General features: G+C 44.2%; 1 non-coding gene across 1 annotated transcript; it reads right to left on the bottom strand.

The window, feature by feature from the left end:
* Positions 1 to 2,635: 2,635 nt before the first annotated feature.
* On the bottom strand, positions 2,636 to 2,708 carry Trnaa-cgc. Its single transcript has one exon. It is a non-coding gene; the product is annotated as a tRNA-Ala (tRNA).
* Between the last annotated feature and the right edge of the window lie 13,190 nt (positions 2,709 to 15,898).

The raw sequence follows: 15,898 nt of genomic DNA, 5'->3' as shown, positions 1-15,898 counted from the left end.
TCTCATCAGAGTCGACAGCAAACCAACACCAACGATAGTTCAGGTACACATGCCGACATTGCAAGCCTAGGATGAAGAGACAGAGATTGTACATGACGTTACTGAACGGGGAATTCAGTGGGTAAATGGAGATGAAATTCTAATAGTCATGAGGGATTGGAAAACAGTTGTAAGTGAAGGAGTAGAAGGAAGGGTTACGGGAAAATATGGGCTTGGTACTAGGAATGAGAGAAGAGAAAGGCCAGTTGAGTTCTGTAATAAATTTCGGCTTGGTACTAGGAACGAGAGAAGAGAAAGGCCAGTTGAGTTCGGCTATAAATTTCAGCTTGTAAAAGCGAATACTCTGTTCAAGAATCACAAGAGGAGGAGGGGGAGGTATACTTGGACAAGGCCGGGAAATATGGGAAGATTTCAGCTAAGTTACATCATGGTCAGACTCCTAAATCAGATACTGTATTGTAAGAAGTACCCGGTAGAAGATATAGAACCAGCTAACAATTTAGTAGTGGTGAATAGTAGGCTGACGAATTTACTGTATTATTATTAGACCATGCGGCATCGGACTTCCGGAAAGTGGCTCTCGTGTGTAATACGTCTGAATAGACACCCTATGGTGATCCAACTACTATACGGAATTGTTGGAATATGGCTCTGAGCACAATGGGACTTAACTTCTGAGGTCATCAGTCCCCTAGAACTTAGAACTACTTAAACCTAACTAACCTAAGGACATCACACACATCCATGCCCGAGACAGGAATCGAACCTGCGACCGTAGCGGTCACGCGGTTCCAGACTGAAGCGCCTAGAACCGCATGGCCACACCGGAATTTTTGGAATAAATAATGATAATGGCGCGTAACAAACTTATTTTTACGTCTATATTTGATTATTAGTAGCACTGATAATCTCTTTGAAGTGACTGAACAGGGAGCACTTAATTCTGTATGTTTGATATTGCCTAGCAGAAGGACATTATTCATTTAAAAGAATACCACACCCTGAAATCGTTTCACAATACATAAACTCACATGATAAACACTTGAACTTGTTTTAGGTTAATGTAAACTACACAAATTGTAATTAGTGAATGTAATGTCATTGAGCTTGCATTTTGCTGAAGGCACAATGTGTACTGTGGTGGCAGCAACTTCCTTGAACGCTTAATTAAAGAACACTATAGATCTGCTTGTCAATATAGTTATTGAAAACGCTAATTGAGAATCATGTTGCTCCGACGGAACCGAGTGATTTTTGACTATGGCAATGTACTGAAAAGCCACCACATCGAGATGGATAGTAATTAAGGTGGCACAGTACCTGTCACCTTCCATCCGTTGCATGAAGCGGCGTCTGCTGGCAATTTCGGCGTTAATTCCGACCATTTTCTCTTGTAATACAGCTACGCCGATAGTCACGCACCGTAACTTTGCACTGATGTTGCAGCACATAGAAATCACTGGATATGGGGTAATAATGAGCTATTTCCATTAAATAATTAATTACACTCGGGGAGTGCAATTTAAACCACAACATTATTATTGCCTCCAAACTTTACACACTGTAGAGAACTTGGTTTGACTATTACACAAACTGATTCACAAAATATAAATGTACTGGTAATGGCGTCGGTATAACAATCACTGTTCATAACTCAGGGGAGTGCAGTAGGTGGTATAGCACTTAGCAGTCACATTAGTCAAACAAATCAGTAACAGCGTGCACTGTATGTGCTTGAGCATTGTCCTACAAAATGGTGGTCAAGTCCTGCAGAAAGTTTCATCACTTCTGTTTCCATGCTGTTCATTTTTGGAACACAACCTACGACCAGCTTAGAAACAGAAATGATGACATTTTCTGCAGGACCTGACCATCATTTTGCAAGACAATGCTCAAGCACTTTCGGTGCAAGCTGTTACTGATTTGTTTGACTGATGTGGCTGCTAAGTGTTATGCTACATACTGCATTCCCCTGACATAAGCCCTCGTGAGTTCAACTGAAGGAAACACTTCACGGTATTCGCTTCAGAACTGCTACAAATTCATCGAACAATAGACCGCGCAGCTCGAACTGTCAACACAACTGGCACTGCGAAGAGTATCCTACGACTTCCACATCGCTGGCAACGGGCTATACACAATGCTGGTGACTACTTTGAAACTCAGTAAAAACTTTGAAACACGTCTCTATTTTGTACGGACTGTGAATAAATAGTTGCCACTATTAAAGTTCCAACCCTCGTATACTATTACTTATGTCCTACGAATATATGCCATTTCAAACCACCAGCAAATTTATCTCCCAAAAATCCGTCGTTTACTGGTACAATTTGTTGTGATAAAATCACAGGAAATATTATGCTGTAGATTAAATAATTTTCGGATTTAACTAGTCGGTCATGAAAGTATGCCGTTTCAAGGCAAAGACATGTCGATCCATCGAAAACGCATTTTTCTTGGTGGTGGTGGTGGTGGTTAGTGTTTAACGTCCCGTCGACAACGAGGTCATTAGAGACGGAGCGCAAGCTCGGGTTAGGGAAGGATTGGGAAGGAAATCGGCCGTGCCCTTTCAAAGGAACCATCCCGGCATTTGCCTGAAACGATTTAGGGAAATCACGGAAAACCTAAATCAGGATAGCCAGAGACGGGATTGAACCGTCGTCCTCCCGAATGCGAGTCCAGTGTGCTAACCACTGCGCCACCTCGCTCGTTTTTCTTGGTACCATTTGCTATAATCATATGCCTATTAATAACATATTTGCGATTAAAGCGTTCAGAAAGTAGTAACGTACAAGACAATGGCACATATCACAGAAGCAGAGTGTCGGGTAATGAATAGAGCATAATACTGCAGAGGTACTGAGTGATGGGTGATATATTGTAGGTTCGCGTGTCTCAACATCCACCTTTTTTACCACCTTCTCGTTTTCTAATACATTCTGAAACTTTCCTGTTAATTTAATGCAAGTATATTCTTTAATATTTGTTGTTATGTAAATATAAGTGCACTTTCTCTCAGCACTATTGAAACATGGAAGCCAAGGGAAGGCAGGATTCGGTTACGATTGTGGACTGGGCCGTATCAGTTACTATTGGTTGCCTTTTACAGTTACACACAATTTATTTTCAATCAGTAATTCCAAACTCATCAACAAACAAAAAATACCACACGTTCTTAATGAAGGAATAAACAAGTGTAAATAATAGAGTTTTCAGTGAGTTGCAATTTAGCAAATCACCATTAAATACAGATACAACAGATAATGTTTTAAAAGCAAGCCACTGTGATCTGGGCAGAAGCCCTTACATGCCAGGAATGGCAATAATTAAGAATTGTTAATAACTCGCTTCAACTTACAAATTACGGGTATTGAAATATTAAAGGCGAGTCGCCACAAACACAGCAGACTGATCAGACGCCAGGAATGGCAGTAAATAAGGATTTAAAGGCTTACTGCGTAGATACAAATACCAAATTAGAATTTTAAGGCAAGCGACCACAATCATGGCTGAAGGCCTTACACGCAAAGAACGGCAAAAATTAAAAATTGTTTAAGAACTCACTGTAATTTACAACCTACAGGTGTTGAAATACTAAGGTAAGTCACCACAAACACAGCTGAAGGCATCAGACGCCAGTAATGGCAATAAATAAGGTTTTAAGGCTTACAGCTAAAATTTAGCTAATTAGAATTTTAAAGCAAATGACCACAATCACAGCTGAAGACCTTACACGCCAGGAAAGGCAATAATATAAAAAAATTTGAAACCTGCTGTAAAACAGAAAATATAAAAGCAAAAATTAATTTAAAAAAAAACAAGCAACTGATCCTGACAGTGCTTCAGGAATCGACCTCTGAGAATGTCCGGCAACAAACACTTTCACTAGCGATGAGGTAGGCAGCCAAGAGTTGCATTCACTTCACAAGATGGTAACTCAGACTAGTGGCAGTCTAACGTTGACTAATGATAATCTTGATGAAGCTACCTGACGTCCGATAAACCAAATGCAACGATGGAACAATACGCCAAAGCCAGAACCAGCGGTCTGCACTACATCCAGAATACTGTGTTTAGAGCGCCTGAAACGAGGAAGGAATCATTACCACCAGAGTAGAAGAATCACCAGCCGGCCTGCAATCAAGGAAGCTGTCAAAACTACACGCCTTACCGGACAGCAGCAGCAAGGCGAGGATATGTACACTGCCGTTACATACACTGACCCCCAGGGCAGGTAACTGGAGCGTTAGCGGCCACCAGCCAAGAAAAATTACAGCTGGTTGAACTTAACAAACTGTAACAAGTTGAATGCAGTAAATAGTAATAAGAAGTCGAGGAAAGCTAATCAGATCAGCATTCCCCAAGCACTCCATTCGCTGCTCTTCGCCTCGGCGACACTATGAGCAGCAACATGAACCCAAGTCACTGGAGAATCGCGAGATATCACAATTATGGAGGTTTCTCTACTTGGATTGAAATGCCCTCATCCTAAAGCTTGCTGGATCCGGTTTACGAGGAAGTCGTGACTCTCGAGACCACAGCCCTTCCATCCGACTGTCCATGTGTGCCGCCATCGGTCCTGGCATGTTGACGCACTGCGCGGACCTGGCTTCTACTCAGTCCCCAACCGAGCTCGCACACTCACACGACCCGGCAAAAACAACGAAGTCGCCCCAAAGATAGGGCAACAGTTACCACATATCGATAACCACCGCTGCTGTCACCAGCGGACAGGCAACACTTGCGAAATCGAGTGGCGCCAGTCAACACTAGAAGAAGACAAACAACCGCAATCATGCCGACTAAACGATACCGTCTGGCCTCCAACAGAGGGCGGAAACCTACAAACATCACCAACGCGAGCCGCAGCACGGCTCAAGTATATTTGTTAGATTGGCTTTATGTAAAAGAAAGCTTGCACTACTTGCAGTAAGATATTTTGCTCTTTCTTGTTTAGTCTTGTATTTCACATGTTCTTAGGATCGTGCTACTGAATAAAACAAGTGATTAAATAAGAATGACTTGATGGTTTTACTAAAAAGTGAGAATGATGAAATAATTTTCATCTTATATGGAAGACTATTGCGAATTTGTATCGCACTGTTTGTAATGGAACTTTTAAATGCTGATCTCCTGACTGACTGTTTCTGGAACTTTCGTTTTTGTCTTATCACACGTTCACAGATACAGAAGTTTTTATTTATGCACAGACAGACAGAACAACACGACTAGTGTATGGACAAAAAGGAAATTTTCGTTCTAACAGAGCTAACGTACGAGTGTTACGCCAGTCCATTTCGTAAACAAACTGCGTGATTTGGGAGCCAGATACAGCCGACAACTGCCGCTGGAAAACGTTGCGATCGCGTATGTCACATTGAGATATGCGTACCGTATGCACACGCCACATCGTTTGTGAGCGCTCAGCAGCACAATGAACTTGGTACGCTCAACTTTTACGTTTGAATGCACGGTCTGCGTGAAGACGGTTTCAGCATGATACATTAGCAGTACTTTGGGAGATTGAAAACTGTGCATGCTTTTGAAAACACGAGTTGTTTATTACGCGTACGGGTAGTGGAACAGTAATGAATCAGGGAAGGCAGCCAGCACGTCCTCCGTCCATCGCGGTGCAGTGCTTTTGCCCACCCTGTCATCCTGTCGCAGTGACGTCAGGCGCTTTCGCTTCCGACATAACTCAGTGCGTCCGCGAGGGCAAACTGTAGCCGGGACCCACTCGCTCGGTAATTAGTTTCTGCGCGGGCTATTCCTGGAGTTGCAGGATGCGTTGCGCCAGCAGCCGAGCTTCAAACGCGTCAGCAAGTTGCCAGTCGTTAACGGGTACCCTGTACACTATGAGGAGGAGTCTTCAGGTTTTAATTATCACTTACAAAAAATTAAGTTGCCACCATGAACCTCGATGATGGTGTTTTTCCTTCCGTACATACTCACTCCTCAATTCAGCACTTTCTCTTCAACGATGAATCACTTGGTGGAGATCTCGATTCTAGAAGTGTGCATTCCGGCTGTTCAGGGGCGTTCCAGCTCTGAAATAATCTCGCCAGCATTCTCGAAAAGGGTTCCTTGTAATGGTTCCTTCATCTGGGGAAAGAGGAAGATGTCACTGTCTACCATGTCAGACGAACTCGGGGGTGAAGCAGAATTTGATAGACGAAAGACGTAGCGTATGTGACAATGTCGACAGCAGAGTGATTTGCGCTGTTCTCGTTGAGTTAAAAAAATCCTGTTAGACAGATTCCCGCGACGCTCTCTGTTCAGTCTCCCTGTAACCTCGTCAGAAGATGTCGGTAGTACGCCCGTGTTATGGTTTGACCCTCGGCACCAACCCCACGATAATGGTTAGGTTTTCGTCTTTTATGGGGCTGGTGAATGCACATGATTCCACTTACTGCTTCAAGCCTTGGTGTCACAGTGATACAGCCAGCTCTCGCCCATGCTTTTTAGGCGGGAAGGAAGTCATTTGAAATGGCCTGACAACTGCAACATTTCCGCAGCTGTCTCGGTTCTGTGTGCATTTTGAAGCCGGCCGGTGTGGCCGTGCGGTTCTAGGCACTTCAGTCTGGAACCGCGTGACCGCTACTGTCGCAGGTTTGAATCCTGCCTCGGGCATGGATGTGTGTGATGTCCTTAGGTTAGTTAGGTTTAAGTAGTTCTAAGTTCTAGGGGACTGATGACCACAGATGTTAAGTCCCATAGTGCTCAGAGCCATTTGAACCGTTTGGCATTTTGAATGGATGTGAATGCCGTCGCAGAAGCAACGGCGTAGCGACGTATAACTTGTTCAAAATTTCGTGAAAATGTTGAAAACCGATTGATGACCGTTTCCCATTTTTTTCGCCATCACCTCAATTGTGATACGAGGCTCTTCGTTCACCGCAAGCTTTGTTTCTCTTAAGATTTCCGGTCCTCCACAAGGGATGTTCACGTCGTCTTTCCACATTCAAATTTGTTTTATCATAATGGAAGCCTATGTGGTACCAAACCGCCATATTGTGTAATAGTGCTTTGTTGTCGTACATTTTCGTCAACTTCAGCCTCACAAAACGAATTTCTGCACGATACCACCCTTTATCGTCCGCCTCCGTAGTTTAGAGGTAAGCCGGGCTGTCTGCTATGCGGGGGACCTGGGCTCGATTCCCGGCAGTGCCAGGGAGTTTTCCTTTGCGGGAATATCTTGTGTAGGGTGTTGAGTGTATGCATCTCCATACGGCATCCAATGATACTAGTGTCGGAGAAGACACGGGGGTCGGTATTCAGCGTCCGATTACCCCGGCTAGGGCCGGAAACCGAACTTTACTACCACACTATCAACGAGCTGCACCGTTTTTCTTTCGCTCTGCTAGCAGCGTGCAACGGTACTGTGGACGAGCATTCCCATGTGCATGAGGACTGCAGACACTTACCTACAAACAAACAAAATAATAATTACGTGACTTAATTTTTGGGGGGTGATAGTAAATTTTTGACGAGTCTTTGTAAATACGTAAAGTTTCAGTTCATTCAAAATATTTCTCCTTGGCATCGTATTGTTTAGGTGAGTAATGCAAATTAATATTACTAATGTTTTTGTTTGCTGTCGGAGTTTGCGGTACACAACATGGAAATTTGGAAATTTGTGGTAAGGCTCTTGCCGGCCGGGATGGTCGAGCGTATCTAGGCGCTACAGTCTGGAACCGCGCTATCGCTACGGTCGAAGGTTCGAATCCTGCCTCGGGCATGAATGTGTGTGATGTCCTTAGGTAGGTTAGGTTTAAGTAGTTCTAAGTTCTAGGGGACTGATGACCTTAGAAGTTAAGTCCCATAATGCTCAGAGCCATTTCAACCAATTTTTGTGTGGTAAGGACTATGGGACCAAAACGCTGAGGTCATCAAAAATGGTTCAAATGGCTCTGAGCATTATGGGACTTAACATTTGAGGTCATCAGTCCCCTAGAACTTAGAACTACTTAAACCTAACTAACCTAAGGACATCACACACATCCATGCCCTGTGGGAGGATTCGAACCTGCGACGGGGGGAGCCGCACAAACCGTGACAAGACGCCTTAGACCGCACGGCTAACCCGATCGGCTACACAACGTGTAGCCAGCACTCTCTTACATGTGTGGTAAATCTGATGATTAAAAGTTGTGTAAGGACACACAGGACACATGCTATAGAAGCTCTCAGCGGAAAGTCTGCAGCTCGTGGTCTAGTGGCTAGAGTTGCTACCTCTGGATGATGGTGTCCCAGGCTCGATACCCGGTGGGGTCGGCGATTTTCACCGCGAGGCGACTGGGTGTTTGTGTTGTCCTCATTCGGGAAGTGGTGAAACTGGAACTGGAAAGATTGGAAACTTGTACGGGAGCTGTTGACCTCGATGTTGAGCGCCCCACAAATCAAGCTCATCATCATCATCTCTGTGGAAACACACTCACAAGGGGAGGCCACAACGTTCGGATCATGGATTTATTTTAAACTTTGTACACTTTTAGTAGTCCACTAGGACAATACAATGTGCAAGTACTAAGGTGTACATCTTAGGTAGTGCGGAGAGAATCTCAAAAGAAAATTTACACGTCGAATACGAATCTTCGAGCTGCCGTTTGAAGTTCCGGCCACGCTCGTCGTGGACGCGCCGCGCCTCACGGGGAAATACTAAGTCACATGGAAGACTAGTGGCACACGTTTGAGACGTTTCCTGTTCTGAACAGAGTGCGTCAGGTGCGAATCGAACTGCGCGAACACATCCCGTCGTACATGACCGTTGGTGGATGTCGAGCGATCGTCGTTTATGACGGTCAACCGCGAACTTGTTCGGAATGCGGACGGGAAGAGCATGTCTGCTCTGAACGCCTGCGGAGACGTCTCGCCCAGACATCTCGTGCAGACACGGCGCCTACATCGAAGCAGACGACGCTGGCTATTTCATAAGTTGAGGCAGCGAGGAACACGTACGCGGGCGTTGCTCCGTTCGTAACCGACCCCACGGGCCCGGTTTCCGGCCCACGGTGCCACGACCTGCATCGGGGCCGCCGACGTGTTCAACAGCAGCGACCCGTCAACGCTTCCTCCGTGTGAGGAAGGAGAGCGCCTGAAAGTCGTGTCAAGCTCGGACACGGAGATGCGGGAGGTGTCTACTGTTCGTCGTCATAAACAGGAGGCAGACACGCGTTCCCGCAAGCTGAAGTCGCCCAAGCGACGAAAGAAGAGGAGGCTATCCCCAGGAAACGCCTCACGTGACGGCGACGCGTTGCTGGAAGATGAGGGCAATCCCTCTGCGGCCCGGCTGTGGACGCCACTCCGACAGTTTCTGATTCACTGCCGGCAACGTCCGTCCAAGGACAAAGACAGTTTGGCGACGCTCAACCTGCTGACAAACCCCTTGGCGATTTTGCAGCAAGACAATAGAGTAACGGCATCCGTCGACTAACGTTCAGCACCTCTTCCTTGGTGTCGGGGCTCTGAGTTGGAGATGGAAAGAATGATGTCAGACTGGGCAACCACCTGATCGCTGTGGCCGGCGAATCGTCGGATGGACACCTTTTCTCGGCCGATCGCTAATATACACTGAAGCGCATGCGTGTTCAAATACAGAGTTATGTAAACTGACAGAAGACGGCGCTGGGGTCGCCAACGCTTATATAAAACAACAAGTGTCTGGTGCAGTTGTTAGATAGGTTACTGCTGCTACAATGGCAAACTGTCAAGATTCAAGTGAGTTTGAACGTAGTGTTAAGGCGGTTCCACTCTGCGCAGCTCTGCGCGCTCAGTGTGGACGGCGAACCGCGCTGCTTAATATGATCTGCATACAAGTTCGCCTCTGTTCATTTCGAACACTTCAGCTGATCATGAGGGTACATTTTGTCAATGTCTACGTCCCCCCGAAACTTAATCATTACACACATGTTCTTGCACTGCAGGCTATGGGGGCTATCAAGTTCCAGACGGCCTTTGATCATTTCGTCAGCGATGTTAGGATATTCAAGATATGTTATGAGACACTGAATTGCTCACACACACCGGCGGAACTGTAATGATAAACGTGCAAAACAGATCGCGCGCTCTCTTTCTGCGGACAATGCATTGCGTACATGTTTCGGACAAGGACACCCTTACTGGCATACTGATTGAGGAGGTGGCTCCTAAATCCCTACAGCTGCCGATTCCTGTTGCACACATCGCACCACCTCTGTGTCACATTCGTACCTATCTCGTTGGCAAAAGTTATCCGATGGATGTCCAATCTAATACGTGGGTGCCTGGAACCAAGGACTTGTACCGCTACTTTCAACGGACACTGTCTGCTACTGTGAGTGAACGCCGACATTCCCGTTAGTTGGAAGCATCCAGATACACTTGCCTTTTCATTCCACCAAAGTGAGGGCGCTGAAAAATTCTCCACCCAAAAATCTTTATAATCTTGCAGAGAGTCCTCTCTGCCCCAGATGCGCTGCTGTCGACATCAACTGAGCCGTGCTGCGGCTCGCGTTGGTGCTGTTTGTAGGTTTCCACCCTCTGTTGGAGGCCAGACGGTATCGTTTAGTTGGCATGGTTGCGGTTGTTTGTCTTCTTCTAGTGTTGACTGGCGCCACTCGATTTCGCAAGCGTTGCCTGTCCGCTGGTGACAGCAGCGGCGGCTATCGATATGTGGTAACTGTTGCCCTATCTTTGGGGGGACGTCGTTGTTTTTCTGGGCCGTGTGAGTGGGCCAGTTCGGTTGGGGACTCAGGAGGAGCCAGGTCCGTGTAGTGCCAGAACACGCCAGGACTGCTGGCGGCAAACATGGACTGCCGGATGGAAGAGCTGTGCTCACGATGGTGCACGACCTCAACGTAAAGCGGATCCAGCAAGCTTGAGTGCATTTCAATCCAAGTAGAGAATCTACCACTATTGTGATATCTCGCGATTCTCCAGTGACTTGGGTTCATGTTGCTGCTCGTAGTGTCGCCGAGGCGAAGAGCAGCGAATGGAGTGCTTGGAGAAGGCGGATCTGATTAGCTTTCCTCGACTTCTTATTACTATTTACTGCGTTCAACTTGTTACAGTCTGTTAAGTCCAACCAGCGGTAATTTTTCTTGCCTGGTGGCCGCTAACGCCCCAGTTACCTGCCTTGGGGGTTAGTGTATGTAACGGCAGTGTACGTTTCCTCGCCTTGCCGCTGCTGTCCGGTAAGGCGTGTAGTTTCGACAACTTTCTTGATTGTAGGCCTGGGTTGGTGATTCTTCTACTCTGGTGGTAATGATTCCTTTCTCGTTCCGGGCGCACTAAACACAGTATTCTGGATGTAGTGCAGACCACCGGTTCCGGCTTTGGCGTATTGTTCCATCCTTGTATTTGGTTTATCAGACGTCAGGTAGCTTCAGCAAGATTATCATTAGTCATTCGGTAGACTGCCACTGGTCTGAGTTACCATCTTGTGAAGTGAATGCAACTCTTGGCTGAATATCTCACCGCTCGCGAAAGTGTTTGTTGCCGGATCTTCTCAGAGGTCGATTCCTGGAGCGCCGTCTGTGCCCCCTTAGTTCTTGTAAGACATTGTTCTAAAGAGAGGTCTAATGTCCAGTAGTTCAGTGTAACGCTCCTTCAGCCCACGCCTTCTGCTGGTATAATCTGCCTCAGTACCCTTTAAGGAACTTATGTACTGGTCCTTGTGTTTTGTTTTTGTATTATTTATTACAATACCTTGTAATGCCTACATGAATGGTTATATATGTCTAGATAATAGTTCTGGTCGCCTTTTGGAATAAATCTAGCAGTGTGGTGTTCAGTGGATGTTAAGGGTTGTGTTTCAAAGTTTACCATCATATTATTTCATCCATTTGGTGATCAGTTGCTTATTTTTTAATTAACCGTTGCTATTTATTATATTTGCTGTTTTACAGCAGGTTTCTAAATTTTTATACTATTGCCGTTCCTGGTGCGTAAGGCCTTTAGCCGTGATTGTGGTCATTTGCCTTAAAATTCTGATTTGGTATTTTTATTCTAGCAGTAAACCTTAAAACATTATTTACTATCATTCCTGGCGTCTGATGCCTTCTGCTGTATTTGTGGCGACTTACCTTTAATATTTCAATATCTGTAAGTTGTAAATTGCAGCAAATTCTTAAACAGTTCTTCATTTAATGCCATTCTTGGCGTGTAAGGCCTTCAGCCGTGATTGTGGTCTCTTGCCCTAAAATTCTAATTTGGTAATTGTATTTTACGCAGTAACTCTTTAAAACCTTATTTACTGCCATTCCTGGCGTCTGCTGCCTTCTGCTGTGTTTGTGGCGTCTGTGCTTTAATATTTCAATACCTGTAATTTGTAAGTTGCAGCGAGTTTTAAACAATTCTTAATGTATTACCATTCCTGGCGTGTAAGGCCTTCTGCCCAGATCACAGTGACTTGCTTTTAAAACATTATCTGTTGTATCTGTATTTAATGGTGATTTGCTAAGTTGTAACTCACTGAAAACACTATTATTTACACTTGTTTATTCCTTCATTAATAACGTGTGGTATTTTTATGTATTGTTGAGTCTGGAATTACTGGTTTAAAATAAATTGTGTGTAACTGTAAAAGGCAACCAGTAGTAGCTGATTACAGCCCCGTCACAATCGTAACCGAATCCTGCCTTCCCTTCAGTACCAGGTTTCAACGACATAAACGGTTTCGTTTGCGATACAGCTGCCAACTGTTGGCTTGTCACACGTCGCATGTTGACATTGTTGCTGTAACCGATTACGCACCCTCCATTACATTGGCGCGTACGAGATGTGATAAGGGATTGAAAATATAGCACAGGATAAAATGATATACCAACGGTAACTGCAGGGTGTTTAACCCTCGTTGAACGAGAATACTACCTCGACATCCCTCGTCTGGCTGCTGAGGACACCCCCGGAAGAAGATATTAAAAAAGACGCAAATAAAATAAAATAAAAGCATCGTACCCTTTATTTCATCTCTTTTTTTTTTCAAAACGGGCATACGCGAAATTCATTTTTTTTCGTAGGCAGCATCCGTCCTAACTGGCTTTTAGCGTGAAAGTGACGGTGGCACTAGATATTCCTTTTTATTGTAGGTTATATATAGGTTTTTGGGGGGTAGTATAGGTGTTAGGGGCCAACACCTGAAGTGGAAGAGGTCTAGGGAAAGAAAAGCAAACAAAAAGAAGTAAAAAAAAAATGTGGTTAGCGTTGAAGCTCTGTAATCATTACACCGTTGGATCTAGTCCCGCTCCTTTCTTTTTTCTGTTTTAAACTTTTTTTTTTCAACACTGCTCATAATATTTCATTTATATGACCTTTGAAAGGTGATGTAAAGAGAAAACATATGTTTTGGAATGAATGTTTATTGAATTGTTTGGCTGTTTACTAATTTTAATCATTGCAATAAATATTATACTTAAAATTATCGACAAGAAAACGACAAAATGTGTGAAGTTCTCGTGGAAATGTATGCTTGTCATGATCTGCGAATAATGTCCGCATAGTACATTTAACTGACGCTTTGCAGCTGCAGTATGCACTGAATATTCATGTCATCATCTGCAGTAATCGAAGAATCGGGAGTCACTTTCATTTTTACCATAAAAATTTGAATTTCGTCATTTTCAAAAATCTCCCACGTATACTATTCGTTCTCGAAAGTACATCCGATGATTATTTGTACGTTGTGTAGGGAAGCAGCCTACTCACGCTGTAGTAAATTCACATCAGTTTCCATTGTGTGTCAGCCAGTCTGCTGTAACTAGCTCTGACGTCATAAATGTTGCGCAATACCTTAAAAATCAAGCAAATGACCTAAAACTTTTCTAGCATGTCAGGAATAATACTAAATTAATGTGTGTTGAATATCAGTTCGATAACTTCAGCCATTTTCGAAATTTGGACGTTTTTCTGAAAAAATCATTGGCGCAACAGGAAAGAGCTAGAGACTTGAAAATTTACATTTAGATTCATCTTTCATAATGATTTAATAAAAACAGTACTTTGGATTTCACAAATTAAGACTTTAGTGGAAATTCATGATTTTCTGGTTTTCGTCTCAAAACTGAAGGAAGCAAGATAGATTAAGTAGGCTAATAAATAAGGCTAGGATGTTTAGATTTAAATAGGTTGGAGGTCCGCTATGACTATGAAGATGTGAAAAGTTTCTTTTGAATACCTATAAAATTATAGCGATAGCGGATCTCAAAAGGGCCAGTTCAGAGCTCATCTACTGCGTACAGTGTAATTTAATTAATTCTCTCGCCCAGAATATTTAACTTAGCCACGTCAAAATTTTATTATCAATACTTACCTGCGTGCTGAATGCACGTTTAAATTAAGAGCTTCTTCGGCCATCAGCAAAATAAGCTATAAATTATTATGTAACTTGAAGTGGTGCGTTACTAGCCCAGCGGCTAGTCGGGAGAGCTGAAAAGATCAGGCGTTACCTGAGTCGTCCGCACCGCGGCTTTATATATAAGAACGCTGCGCGAGGAAGCAAGGCCCCAGTTCTCTCCAGACGCTGAATGACACGCCATCTGTGTCGGTAGTCGCGTCGCATCAGTGTCACTGTTACAAACAGCCTCGGGTGCCGTATTAAGTTACTAGAGATATGCGGAACCATGAAAACATTTCTTGTGAAGTGTTAATTCTGGGATTATTTTCATTATCTAGCTTCAGTTTGCGTATTGTCGTATTTTCACGTGCCGTCGCGGGACAGACATTCTACCAAATATTTTGCGTGGCGTTTGATGAAATATTTTCATCAAATTATGGCGAGCATTCTTTTTTTTACATTTAATTCGGACATTTATAGTTGCATCAGCGCATTAGACTCTGAACTGCTCTGTTAGTTAGGTTGTAGGGATACTTGTGTTTTTGATCAGTGAATTTCAGAATATACTCAATTATTTTGGAAAACCGTTTTTGATTAGAAATCCCGGACAATCTCCTAATTCCTCAGAGCTATAAGCTGCAGCTATAATAGTATCTCAATTGAAGTGGGCACTAGGATCTCTAAATACTGGCTCCATGTTTTATTAAATCACTTTCTGGGTGCCAAAAAGTAAATAGAGAGCCAGTGTTGAGAACGGCGAAAGACAGCATTAACAACATTCTAAAAGCCAGAAACTGATCTACATGCAAGCGTTTATCCAGCAATCAATAAAATTTTAGTTTGCAACTTAACCGCCGCCCCACATATGGTGCATCGGCCGGGAAATCAACTAAGTGAAAGTGATTTTTAACTATTCGGATTCGCGAGTGAAATGCGACACGCAACTGAGTATAGAACAGTGAATGTGTTACGTGTGCATGTGGACGACGCAATTGGATTAACAACGCATCTGGATTGACGGAGCTGGCACTGAGTCTAGCGGTGCTGCCGGCATCGCGAGAAGCCAGTCTCGCCGCACCGCAGTCGTCCGCTGGAGCAGCCGGCGCAGAGCCTGCAATTGCGGGCCACGCAAACACACAACAGCCGTCGGAGAGCCGTCTGCAGTTCAACGTGCCACGTCGCATCAGGAATCCTGGTACGCCGCGCCGGCAACGCCATACGTCGTGCAGAAGGAACTAAGTTAAGTGAAAAGCTGTTAAAAATTTTACTAACCTGCACTAAAAGACTGTCGGCGATGGAACCGCCAAAAGAAACTGAGATTAAACTTATATCAGAATCCATGTCTGTTGAAGGAACTGTAAATCCAGACAACGGTTCAAGTGTAAATATGCATGAAAGTAGTAATGTTAAAGTGAAAAATGAAGTATTGTCTCCTGACAGTAGTGTGGGAAGGGGCAATGATTCAATAATAGAGACCCCTGTAGTAAAGCGGAAAGTAGAAATTGTAAATTTATGGGATGATAGTTTCTCTAATGAATTAAAAATGAAACAGTCATCAGAGATGGTAGAGTTTAAGAAGGAGCAGTT

The sequence above is a fragment of the Schistocerca piceifrons genome, chromosome 1 (genome assembly GCF_021461385.2).
Source record: "Schistocerca piceifrons isolate TAMUIC-IGC-003096 chromosome 1, iqSchPice1.1, whole genome shotgun sequence".
NCBI classification, from domain to species: domain Eukaryota; kingdom Metazoa; phylum Arthropoda; class Insecta; order Orthoptera; family Acrididae; genus Schistocerca; species Schistocerca piceifrons.
The sequence above is the reverse complement of the archived record's forward strand: the minus strand, read 5'-3'. Positions and strand labels throughout refer to the sequence as shown.